This window comes from Vulpes vulpes, chromosome 1 (genome assembly GCF_048418805.1).
Source record: "Vulpes vulpes isolate BD-2025 chromosome 1, VulVul3, whole genome shotgun sequence".
NCBI classification, from domain to species: domain Eukaryota; kingdom Metazoa; phylum Chordata; class Mammalia; order Carnivora; family Canidae; genus Vulpes; species Vulpes vulpes.
Genome location: NC_132780.1, coordinates 136032688 through 136046353, shown reverse-complemented (window position 1 = coordinate 136046353; position 13666 = coordinate 136032688). Strand labels below are relative to the sequence as shown.

The 13666-nt window shown below is 44.3% G+C and overlaps 1 protein-coding gene and 1 pseudogene across 4 annotated transcripts in view; one reads left to right on the top strand and one right to left on the bottom strand.

Annotated features, from left to right (window-relative positions):
* Window positions 1-13666, top strand: part of BTBD9 (BTB domain containing 9) — a 410333-nt gene that overhangs the window by 360893 nt on the left and 35774 nt on the right. The gene's annotated exons all lie outside the window — the stretch shown is intronic.
* Window positions 3746-3974, bottom strand: LOC112914123 (transcription elongation factor 1 homolog; annotated as a pseudogene).

The following is a 13666-nucleotide window of genomic DNA, read 5'->3' as shown; positions in this document are numbered from 1 at the left end:
AAAAGTGGGACCAAACCAACAGGATGGGATTTAATGGGAATAAATGTGATGCCCTCCATTGAGGTTCAGAAAATCAATTGTCCCAAGTACAGTATGGGGGCAGTCAAGCTTGAGAAATGTTTATGTGAAAAAGCTGTGGTTTTTATTTGGCCACGAACTCAATATGAGCTAATAGTAGGATAAAGCTGCTATAAATTTTGGGCAGTCTTAATCTACACCGGGTGCAGAGTGTCCAGATGCCCATGTGACCTTCCTGTTGTGCTCTTTGTTGGTCAGGACACATGTCTATGCTTGAGGAAGTACATTGAAAATAACCAGGTGATGAGAGTTTGGGAAGCTGATTCATGAAGATGGGGCTAGGGCCGGGGGGTGGGTAGTGCTGTGAACTGAAGGAGCCAGGGATAAAACAGGACCCAGTTAAGACAAGACTTAGGGAGTTATGATGTCATGATAATGATTTTTTTTTTTTTTTTTTTTTTTTTAGTAAACTTTATGCCCAACATGGGGCTTGAACTCCTGACTCTCAGATCAAGAGTCGCATGCTTCACTGACTGAGCCAGCAAGGTGCCCCTGATAATAATCTAAAATGTATGCAGATTTATCGTGTGGAAAAGAGACTAATTCTGTGGCCTCCAGAGGCTGGCACTAACATTTTTTAGTCATACCTTCAACACATATTTGATGAGCATCTATCCTGTGCCACTTTTTTTTAAGTCCCTAAACTTATTGGTGCTCAGTTTTGGTCCAGAGACCAACAGATATATATATATATATATATATATATATATATATATATATATATATATGCAGTAAAGTATTCCAGAGACCAACAGATATATATATATATATATATATATATATATATATATATATATATGCAGTAAAGTATTCCAGATGCCACCATAGAAGTATCTGTTGAGTACAGTGGGGACACAGTGGAGGTAGTGACCGTTCCACCTTAGAAGGGTTGAGAAAGGTCTCTTGGTGGAAGTAGCACTTAGATTGAATCTTGAAAGATAAGTGGATGCTGGCTGCAGCACCATCTGGAATAAGGAAGGGGATTTGGAGGCACATATGAGGCAAAAGGCATGCAAAGACACAAGATGTGCAATACCTTGGTGCATTCAGGTAACTAGGTGTGGTTTGGCATGACTGAAGAATGGGCTGGGAGGTCCAGGGACTGGCCATTCTTGGTTCGGGGTGAAGAGGGTTTGTCCAACAGTGTGTTCTGGGCTGCCCCTGAAGTATAGCGTGTCAATAGGTAGCGAGCTGGAGAGAAGGCTGGAGGGACAAACTGGGACCAGACCATGTGTGGAAGTCCCTGGATACCATGCTGGCCAGTTTATCTTATTCTCTCCTCAGGTAGAAGACAGGACTGCTAAAGGTGTGCCTTATTTGTGTATGTTGTGCTTACAACAGGATCTAGAATGAGCTAGCAGTGAGAGAGACTGGAGATGGAAAAACAGGAAACAGCAGTTAGGGATGAGAGTTAATGAGAGTCTACACTAGAACCAAAGCAATATTCCAGGTGAGAAGCTGATGGGTGGGGGCTCTTGGGAGGGGAGGACAAACTCTGTAACTCTGTGCTTCTCGTGCCCCGGGACAGAATTGGGGCCAACAGTCAGGAAGCTGGACAGCCACAGGTCCAATAGTCAAAGGGAAAAGTGCTTCTTTCTTAGCACAGTACCACACATATACTGTTCCAGAAGTGCCAAATTGCAACAGAACCGCTGTTCTCAGGTGTGACCACTGATCAGTCTCCAGGTGCCTGGGTTCTCAGCACCAGCCTTCTCCATTACGCTCTCCCTGGAAGAGCAGGACACTCTGAGGCTGCTCTCCTTCATCAGCAGAAGGAGCTGCAAGCACAGGGGAAAGTGGTCCCTCGTTTTCTTCATAGAGGGGGGCTCGTGACCTTTGGCAGAGGCCTCTGTGGTCTCTTCTGAAGCACTCTTGAACCGATTCCTCAGCCAGCTAACTCTGGCTGCCACTGTGGCCAGCCAGTCCTGCTCTCTTGTCCACTTCACACTGTTGATCCCTTTCCTTCCTCCTGCCTCATCAGAGCAGCCCTGGCTGCTCAGTCACCAGTGACTGTGCCTAGGGCTCTGGAGCATCCTGCCAGGCCTCGCCAGGCCTCACAGTGAGCCTCTTTATTCTCCAGCTGTTTTTGAGAGGCTCATTGTTTAGTCCTTTGAGAATCCCTGGATTAGAAGTCTGAGGAATTTGAAGGCAGGAGGTGAAAGACTAGAAGCTAGGAACTACATAATAAATAGGTGTCCTTAAAACAACAGTAAGTGGCAGCACTAATGCCTCCAGCCAGGATTTCAAAGCACAGACCCCAAAAGTGGTCTCATCTGGAGAGAAAGCAGAATCTCAACATTGTTGGAAAACTTGAAGAAAGGAAGTATGTGACCCACCTCTCCAGAACGTGTTCCACATCTCCTTGCAATACAGCATTCAGTTTCCCTGTTAAGTGACTTTGCTCTGGGGGACTTGAGGTATAGGGTGGCTAAGAAAGCCACTCCAAGACACACGTGTTAGGTAGTAAGCCTCATGCTGCCCAAACCTCTGCTTGTCTCAGCTATAAAATCCTGGGTCAAATTGTGGTTATAAAGTTGATTGCTTCCAAAGCAACTCTGCTGTCTTGAGGTCTTTGTTTTATTCAGAGCTGCTCTATCAGCTGTAGCTTGCCTTTGATGGGCCACAGCAGTGTTTTTCATGTCTAACTAGTGTTTTAATGTTTGTGAGATGCTGTGGTTAATTGGATCCCCATGGCACTGCGAACGGCTTTAGAAGCCTCTTATGTTGGGGGAGGTAACTCGGTGGCTGTGTGTGTGTGTGCGTGTGTATACACATGTGCCCTCAGACCTGAGCAAGTGCCATGAGATTTTGTTGTGCTCCGGCCCACAGCTCAGCTTTTGAGAGTTTTAATACTTGTTTTTCCCAAGTCAAAAATCTTGGCATCACCCCTAGATTCTTAACCTTTCTTCTCTTACACTCTTCTGTTGTGTTGTCCTTGGGCCTGTTGGAGCTGCCCAGCCAGACCCATCCTGGTCATGGCCAACCCACACTTCTAGATCCCTGGGAACTCCCACCATCTTGCTGGTGGCCCTGTGCCACGCAGTCCCCATTTACTGACTTTCCTTTCTCAGGGTAGTAACACAAGCAAGGGCTCACACTCTCAAATCTGTGAAGGCTTCCAGGTACTTGCCTGTTGCTGCATCTTGCTTTGTTTTGTTTGTCATGGCTGCTTTATATCTAAGGGCTCATGACTGACAGTGATCCGCAAACCAGCCCCATCGTCTTCTACAAAAGTGACTTAATATGAACAAGGGGCTGTTTCGCTAAGACCCAGGCAAGGGGCCTGTAGGACTGTGGCTTTAAATCTCAGGCCACAGGCCTTGGAAGGCAGGGAAGAATGGCAGGCAGTCCAGTTCAAATGGGCTGAGTGCCAGTGAGGAGCCTAGAGAGTTCCAGAGAGCCCTTACCCAGAATGACAGATCACCAGGGTAAAGGAGCCAGCAGGTTAAAGCTTTCAGAGCCAAGCAAAGCAGTTCAATCCCCTGGGGCCCTGTCACCCCTGGCCTTAACTCCATGCCATGTGCCCAAGTACACCCCCACAGCCACGCACACTCACAAGCACACTCATCCCCACTTCATACACAAAGAAGGCTGGATGATGGGGCAGGTTCACAGCAGGCTGGCTTGCCAAGGGGTTGAGTCCTCTTCATTGTTACTGACGGGCTGCCTAATGAGCATCTATCCAATTGCTGGGTGTGTCCACCAGTTCTGACAGATATGTGAGGGGGCATCTGGGATTCCTCTGGGCACGTGGTATAAGAGATGACTCTGATGTTGCAGGCACAGTCCATTTTCTCCTCATAAGACATCCTGTGGTTGCAGGAGGGGCAGGTGAAGTGGGTTTCTAGGGTGCCTATCATCACCTTGGAGGGCCATTTTGACTTTCTGCACCCCATGTCTGTAGGAGGGCAAATGCTCACCTTCCTCCATTGCAATAGCCTCATTCACCTAGAAGACAGTGGCTTCCCAGAGTCACTACACTTTGAATTGTGCAATCCAGCTGCCTAGGTAGGGATTGGTGTCTTAACAGTTTTCCAAAAGAGAGGGCTTCATACTCCCATCCCCTCTCTAAAACCTGAGGTGACCTATTTCTAGGAACCTGAAAGAGCCCAACTAACATTCCTGTGGTGGAGCAGAGAGGCCCACAGAGGGCAAGTTAGGGAACAGGCAGGGATGGAAATAGGCAAGTACCTTGGGGCACAGCAGGCAGGTGTGCCCTAGGATTCGGGACCCCTGGGAAGTAAGAAGCCAGTCTGCCTCTGGCCTTTAGCCTTATACTCCAACCCTGCCAAGGGACTGTGCTCTTTCAATAAGCACAAGTACTGTTAGTCTCTCTCTCTTTTTTTTTAAAGATTTTATTTATTCATAGAGACAGAGAAAATGAGAGGCAGAGACACAGGCAGAGGGAGAAGCAGGCTCCATGCAGAGAGCCTGACGTGGGACTCTATCCAGGGTCTCCAGGATCACGCCCTGGGCTGCAGGCGGTGCTAACCGGGGCTGCCTCTGTTAGTCTCTTTTTATGTGTGTGTCTCAGACCTGCCTCAAATGAATCAGGGTACATGGAGGGAATCTGTAAGTGGTAAAACTCTATGCAAAAATAAGACATCAGGGATCCCTGGGTGGCTTATCAGTTTGGTGCCCGCCTTTGGCCCGGGGCATGATCCTGGGGTCCCGGGATCGGGTCCTGTGTCGGGCTCCCTGCATGGAGCCTGCTTCTCCCTCTGCCTAGGTCTCTGCCCACCCCTCTGTGTCTTTCATGAATGAATGAATGAATGAATGAATGAATGAATAAATAAATAAATAAATAAATAAATAAAATCTTTTTTAAAAAAAAGACATCACTAAATCTCTCTGACTAGGTCATAAGCTCCTTGAAGTCCAGAGTTGCTTCTGACACTTCTCTGTACTCTCCTAGGTAGTCCCTACTCTCTTCTCTTTGCCTGACTGCTCAAATGACCCTTGAGACAAGCTGGTTAAATGACTATTTCCAGCCGAAATGGAGTTGGCCTCCTCTTTTAGTCTCTCTCCTAGTACTGTGTTCTTCTTGATAACACCTATCACAATTTATGATTTTGTTATCTGTAATTTACTTATTAAGTTCTGTCTTTGCAGTAGGCTTTAAGTTCTAGGAAAGTAGGGGACTCTGTCTCCTTTGTTTATATTTACATTCCCAATGCCCATATAATGCCTGGCATATATTAATATTTTTGAGCCACTGAAGGAATGGGTTCCCAGGAAGACATTGACAACTTCAGAGCCAGAGAATGTCTCTGTTCTCCTAGATCTTGCCAACTCTAGAGATCGTTGACCTTCACAGGTTTGCTAGATTAGTTTCCTCTTCCACCCTGAGCATCCTGCCTCTTCCCATGACCTCTGAATTTGACTGCTGGTGACCAGATTCAAATGGATATCTAGGACACATCATTGGGCAAGTGGTGGAAACTTCCTTAACTTATTTGTTCTTGTTCCTTTTGGCCATGGTGTTGTGGGAAATGAAGGGATGGATGGCTTTGAGGCTCCAGAGGCACAGATGGGGGTAAGTGGACTTCTGACCAAGCATGTAGAGACAAATGCACTAGGCTGCTCTGGAGAGCACCCACAAGGAAAGCATATCCCTTCATATCTTCCTGTCCATGGTGACTATAGGTCTCTATCTTATCAGGAGCTCATTAAGCAATTGCCCACCTACCATCTACCAGCAAGAATTCCATCAGAATTTACCTACCTTCAACTAAACGTGACTTTCTGAGCCACAGTTACGGGTTTACCCTAATTAGATTATGGAACTGCTGCATTACATTTCATTATTACCTTGAAATTACACTTCCATTCTGAACAACCATGCCTTATAAGTAATGTGAGTGCTACCTGACACAAACACTCTGAAACAAGCCCCATGTTAAGCTGCAAGTTTGTAATGGGTGATATTTGGATAACTCTGATTAAACATATAAATCATGAAAATTAGAAATGGGAAGAAAGCTCTCTACTTAGATTAACTACATACTAGTGTTTAGCTCAGTAATGGATCATTTTCTCTCCTGCAGTTCTTGCTCTTTCACAAACATTTTTCGTTACCTTTGTACCTTTCTTTCATGGTACTTCTTTACCCATGTTCAGACCTTCCAGTAGACAGAGCCTCTCTATTTCTACTCTTTGTGCATTGTATGTACTTTGGCTAGTAATCTCTAAAACCTTTGTGCAAGGTTCTTAAATATTTTTCATCCAACATTGGTTTTGCCCTGAGGATCATCTTCACCCAAGCAGGGACACTGGGTTTTGACAGTCCTTTTCTTTCTCATCATTATGAGATGGTCCTCATCCAGAAGGATGCTCATGACCATGTCCAACATTAGGAATATCACTCAGAAGGCCAGGGGCTTGCCAGCTGAGCCAGGAAGACAGATAAATCCAAGAGAAGGAATGAGAGGAATTAGAAAAAGAGGTTGTGTGGGGCCATAAGACTCAAATAAATCTTACTACTGAATTATCCATACTTCAGAATTATAAAGAACTCCCAGCCACTCCAAAAGACTGTAAGAAGAAGGAAGATCGAGACAGGGATTCCAAAGCAAGATGAGAAATTGGGAACATTTGGGGAAGATGTTGGGAGTGGGTAGCCAATTTAAGAAAAAAAAAAAAAAAAGAAAGAAAGGAACAGAACAAAAATAAAGGAAATAAAATAAAAGGTTCAGCTGAAATGTAACTTCCCGTGTTTGGAAGAACGGCTATTCACTGTCGTTCAATGGGATCAGCTGTTGGAATTCTTTTGAATAGAATTCTTTTTAAATTATTTATTGTGATAATCCACAAATATTTCCCCAAACCCAGCATCATAACTTCATTCCTGCTGGTTTACCCCACATCAGATCTATTTTAAAAAAACATTTAAAGGTACAGAATCGGTAAAGAAGACAGTAGGGGGAGCGAGAATGAGATGCCAGAAAGAATACATATGGCCACACCCCTGTTTCCATGTGTGTCACCCATCTCGTTACAAGTGAATATTTCATATGGATGTCTAATTTACTTCTGATAGATGTGGGTGTTCCTATTTCTGAGAGACAGAGATGCGTGTTATATGTCCTTCAGCTAGAACCTGTTCAGTTTATGGTGCCTCCATGGGATTATATTCTGCATCTCATTTTGTCCATTATTAAATTCAGGGTTCTTTTGTTAAGTAAATAAAATGATTGAATTATCAATGCTAATTTAGTCCTTTCTCTCTTCATCGCTGTGATTTTTAAGCGTTTTTATTAATACTGTTAAGTGCTATATTTGAGTGGTGATAAGCCCTGTTTTTTAAGATCAATCTTATATTTCAGAGTCAGATGTATCCGATTCATGATAAGTGCTTAGACCAGTCTCTTAACTTCTCTGGGTTTCACTTCTTCCCCTGAACAATAAATAATTATTCCAGCTCCTCCCCACACTGGAGAGATATTTGGAAGGTAAATGAGATCACATCTCTGACAGCATTGCCTGGTGTTCGGGGGAAATCTGCAGTGTTGTTATTGGGCTGTTATTGCTCTCTTTCAAATTGCACACCTCATCATGCTTGTGGCGCCCACAGCCTAACTGGGCTTTCACTGGCAAAATGATTTAAATGCAGAGGCTTGTCTTGGGCTGTGCTCAGGATTCCCGACATTCTGTGGGCAGGAATCTGGTAGTGTGGTCTCGGCCTGTGTGTCTGTGCAGTGGGGTGTTGAGCTCGAAGTGAAGAGGGTGGCAGTGGGTTCCCAGTGGGAGGCTTTTGGACAGGAAGCGTCTGGGTGATTATACGAAGGCAGGTACTGATTTACCTGTTTGCTAGTTTATTTTCTTTGGGGGAGGCAGCGTTTCAATTTACTGCATTCCTTGGAGGTTTGACATATCAATTAGATGTTATCGACAGTAATAGAGGGGCAGTTGCTGTAAATGTGAAGTTTTTACTGGTAGGCCATGAAATGACACCCCAAGGGACTGTAACAGAGTGGCGTGATAAATATCGTGTTACCTGCACACGAGCAGAGGGACTGATTAATAGGGGAGGATGATTCTATCTCCTGCACTAAAATGTTATTTATTCATTTGCTGTCAATCAAACCTTCTGTTCTAATTGGCTGAAAGGTTAAATCGTCAAGATCTGCTCATAAACCAAGTTAAGGTAGGAAGAAAAGCAGCATTAAATCATAATCAGTAGCTTGTTTATTTACAGCATTATTGCATCTGTGTGACCTTGGAGAGCCTTTCTCTGCCCTCTAGTTATAGTAGCACTCTGAGCTGGGGAATCACATGCATGAGTGAAGGTTGCTGGAAGGGAGGAGATGTTCGCCATGCCTAGTGGTGTAGCCAGAATTGGAAGAAGGCAGAGCTCAGTGCAATGTTGTCTCAGCATAAGTAGACCACTGCTACTCTTTCTGTTGCATTTTTAATGCATGGCTCTTGTATTGTGCGATACTTGTAAAAGGAAGACTTATTTTTGAAAAGACAAATATATTTCCACACTAACAGTTTTATAAAGATGTCAGTGAATAAGTATAGGCATCATTAAATCACATTTTAAAGGCAGGCTTCTCATTGTGATAAATCTGCATTATCAGGTCTCATTTCTGAAATGAATCATCCATTGTAAAACTTTATGGGAGTTGAGTAAAAAGATCCCTTGTTGGCCAGTACAAGTGTATACTGTCAAACCATGCAGAAAGGGTAGCTTCAAATTCCAGTGAAATCGCTGATAGAGTTACAACCCTTTCTTAGAAGCAGTATATTTCAAGTACAAGCTACTTTGGGGAGGTAAGAAGCTTTTCTCACTGCGAAAGCAGCTTATTCAAAGAAAGCCAAGAGTAAACTCCCATTCAAAGGATCAGCTTGCTGCCAGGAGAACACAGCTTGCTCTTCAGTGGGGCTGGAAAAGGTCAGTAACCCAGAACCACACTGCTGAGGAAGATGGGGCCTGCCCTGACGGGGGAATGCTCATCCTAGGATACCATCCTCTCCACACGTACCACCCACAGCCCATGCTGGGCTCATGCTCACTCACCCCCAACTCTACCTTCAGCCGCCCAGCCAGGCAAACACTGCAGTCTAAGAAGTAGATTGATTTTCCTTTATGTTTAACAAGTTCACTTCCATGGTTAAGTATTTTAACCACAGACAGCCATGTCAACTCATGAATCTGATATACCATATTACCATATTAAATACCAACAATCTACCATATTAAGGATAAATTTTTCTCCTTTTTTTTTAAGATTTTACTTATCCATGAGCAACCCAGAAAGAGAGGCAGAGACATAGGCAGAGGGATAAGCAGGCTCCCCACAGTGAGCCCAATGTGGGACTCGATCCTAGGACCCCGGGATCACGACCTGACCCAAAGGCAGATGCTCAACCACTGAGCCACCCAGGTACCCTAAAGATAAATTTCTAAAGAGAGTCCGTCATCTCATTGGAGAGCATCTGTCAGATGACAGGGTGGCTGAATGCCTTCCTCAGTGTCTGAAGTTACTTGCATGTGTATTTTAGGTCATTGTGTCTGGTCAAGGGTGAAACATGTTTGTTGGTGGCTCATATGGCAAAAATAGCCAACACTACCTGCTTTTTCATCTTTTAGTGACTGCTGAGTTCATTCTACTCTAAGAACACACACCCATTTCATGGCCACCTGGCCTTATTCATTCTTACTGAATAACAAAACAACTTGGCTGTGTTATCCACAGTCAGATGGCATGTGGGATGCATCACAACTCTCCTAGATAGAAGGACAGAACTGTAGCCATTTCTTCGAGTCAGAGAGTGAATCAGAAAGATGGATGTTGAGAAGCTGGACTTAGGTGGCCAGTTCTGTAAGGAGAGACGATTTATTTTAAAGGGAACGTGATAAAGTAATATCCTCATGCTCCTTCTGAAGAAACAGACTGTGCAACAATAGAATGTGTGTCGCCTCTACTTACTAACCTCCACAAAGAGCTAGTCAGTCATCAGTAGCTCTCAGCAGCAACAAGCCTGGTGCCCTCACAAAAAACTGTACGAGAGAATAGTCTTCCTCAAAAGTCATACTCCATAAATGAATTGTTTCTCCCCTATCAGATAAAATGTCAAGCATAGCCAGAAATTAAATTTCATATATAACTAGCCATTAAATTTTTGTGCCCAAGAAATATACAATCTGTTAATCATTGGGATTGAAGAAAAAGGAAAATGAAGACAACCAGTGTTTCCTTTGTGAGGTGGCCTGGTCATGTCCTTGTGAGTTTCTGTCTGTGCCACACACACTCAGCCTACAGGTTAAAACCCTGGAACTGGTGGTAGACATTCCAGATCAGCAAAGTCAGAACCTGGACATGGGTTCAGCCTCCTTCTGGGATGGAAGAGAAAATTTGGGAACATCTCTGCAGTAGGAAGTTGAGTAAAAAGTCAAGATCAGCAACCCTAGGGGAAGTCTGGCAGGTCCAAGACAAATATATGTGGAAATATATTTGTCTTGGACAGAAACAGCACAGCCTAGAAGCTGACACTTTGGGAGTGTCACAGCCTTGGATTTTGTAGTCCAGAAGTAGATGATTGGGCTAGAAAGGTTATAGCAGGACCTTAGGACTTTAAGGAATGAAAGGAATTCAGCGGAGTAGGGGTCAGGGCCATATTCAGTTCATAGCCTATTTTTATACAGCCTGTAAACTAAGAATGGTTTTAATAGTTTTAAAGGGTTGTTTAAAAAAAAAAAAAGTGAGAATATGTGACAGAGAGCTCTATGGCCTAAAATATTTATTTCTCTGGCCCTTAAGAGTAAAAGTTTGCTGATCCTGGGTATAGGCACGGACTGAGTATAGTAAAACTGCTGGACCCAGGGTGTGACATGCTTGTTGAATGACAAGGAATGAGGTGAGGGCCAGTTCCTAGGACCCAAGTACTTGAGAATAGGATCCAGAGCACGGCTCACCTTACTGCTGAGTGACTTCCTGCGTTCCCCCTTGCTGGGGGCAAGATGGAACTGGGCCCTGGTAGGTGCTGCAGGGAAGGGAGAGCCAGGTGGGTCCTGCAGCAGGCAGGAAATCCCCCAAGGACACAGGTAGTGTGGCAGAAGGGATTCCTGACATTCCTAGTAACAGTTTACAGAGTGCTCTCCCAGCCTCCACCTTGTTTGATTACCTGCAGGATAGGCATTTTTTAGGCATGACAGCCAAGACTCCAGAGATTAAGTGATTTACCCAAGGCCGTAAAGCCAGTGAATGCCAGAACCTGGGCCCAAACCCAGATATTTGTGACTTCTGTCTGGTGGATTTCCTGCTCCAACACAGCTCGTCCCAGAGTAGTGACTCTTGGCCAGCAAACCTCTTCACCCAACCAGGATACCTAGGGAGTACCTTGGAAAGCTGGATTTAAAACCTTCCTGTCTACAGTGTCACCTCCAACATCAGCCCCCCATCCTTACTACCACTAAAATTGTCCTCTTATGTCATCCTGGTCCTCTTATTCTAAAACTACCTAGGATTTTAACAGCTTGCTGCCCTCTGCCTAGTGTAACATAGGCTTGTCCTCTTTGTTAAAAAAAAAAAAAAAATAGAACAGTGGCTCTGAAAGTGGGGTCCCCAGACCATCAGCATCACTTGGGAACCCATTAGAAACACAAATTCTCAGGCCCCACCCCCGACCCACTGAATCAGAAACTCTGGGGGCTGGTGGTCTGTGTTTAATACACCCTCCAGGTGCTGCTGATAAATTTGAGACCATCTGGAATAGTACATCAGAATCTCTTACGGACTATTCCTCCCCCTTACCTGTGGGAAGCCCTGTACTAGGACATGTCCATGTTCTCTTCAGAAGGTGATTGCTGTGTTCTACACTGAGTGTGGTGGTGTTAGAGACTGCTACAGTACAGGTCATAGTATATTGGTTCTGTTATGAGAACCAGTGAGAATTTCACTGCCATGGCAAATCCTTCAGATGCTGTCACCAGCTGTGAAGCACCCCTATGCTGGGGGTAGACATAGGAAGATGGGACATAAACCTGCTATATTGTGCATGCAGGGACCCAGACTTGGGAGTCCCAGCATCTAAGATCTCCAGGGGGAACCCATGTTTCCCAAATGTTACATTTCTGTGGAATGCATTTTAGTGCATCTAACCAGACTCAGTCACTATAAAAAAAAAGCCAAGACAAGAACTCTTAGAAGTGTTCTACAGAGCCTATACCAGTCTCCTGGTCCCCAGATCTACTTGTAAACAGGGCACTTTGACCCACAGTTGGGAATCATGATCATTCCCACAAAGGCTATAAAAATGAAGAAAAAAATCATAAAAACAAAGATGGATATCCCAAAGGTACAGCCAGTGCCCAGTCACATGCTCTGAGTCAACAAACTACACAGTGTCAGAGTTGCATTCTTAATTTAGGGTGGTTCCCTTTCATGATGTGTCATCATATCCAGAGAAATGACTCCAGAAGGACACTTGCCATCTTTAGTCCTAGACTAGAGCAATGGTCCTTCATAAGGAGTATAGGGCGAAAATACTGATACCTTCCCCAAAGCTTTCAAATAGATATTGAGGGGCCCTCTCCCTGGGGCAGTTTTTAGGCCTAGGCTTGAATTGTTCCTGGTGTCAGTTTTTAGGCGTTAGGGTTTTGTTGTGGTTGTGTTCATCTTCAGTTTAAGTCTCCTTCTTAAAAAAAAATAAAAAAGTCTCCTTCTTACTGAGTCTCAGGTCTAGAGTTCTGCTGACTTGATGGAAAAAAACAGCTGAATGACAGAACAGCTGAAATTTCATCCATTTCTGCACCACACACCCCACAGCCCTTTAAGAGTGCCCAGCAGGACATCAGTGTGATCCTGATGAGGGCAGAGCCATAACGGGACAGGGCGATGAGTAAATAATCTAGCAACTTTAGGAAAATCTACTTTGTGCTTTCACACACTTGGTTGAACTTTTCAAAAATATTGACTAAACAACTTGCCAGCTGTGATTACCAACAGCTCTATTTGACAGTCGTTGACAGAAAGCCAATGGGCACGTGTAACGTCATCTCGTGCTAATAGGGCCTTCATTAGCAGCTGCTGAGGAGATGAGTGCTCTCCTGGACCCAAAAGAGTGATTCCTGTCCCCTGGTGGTGTTCACTTGAGCATCAGTAAACTGTTTGCTTAGCGAGCTCAGGGGCAGGCATGATGCCTGCCTGTACATCTCCATCAGTCTGAGGGTTTTTTATGTTCCGATCTCCAGGAACACAAATAATATTCTTTCTAAGCTGCTCCAAAATACAGCCGATAGAAACTATCATGGAAAAGGTGAATTGCCAGACAGTAAGCCCTCATGACCAAGAGCTTATTCATAAAATGATGACAAATTTATTGCACACATTCACTGCTGACTTTCTGAGATTAATAGCTGATCTATCTGATTTTAAAGGCTGACAATGGAATCAGAAAGAGTTACTGGTCAGTTTTCTCACTCATCCCCTTCACCCAGCAACCTTCCTCCCCAAGAAGTAATACAGAAAAATAAGCTGATTGAACTTTAGCAAAAGTCTTACAGTATTTTATTGCAGGAGATTTCCATTTGCCAAGGATAACTTTTAACCTTGTTGAATGCAATCTGACTTCTTGGCATCTT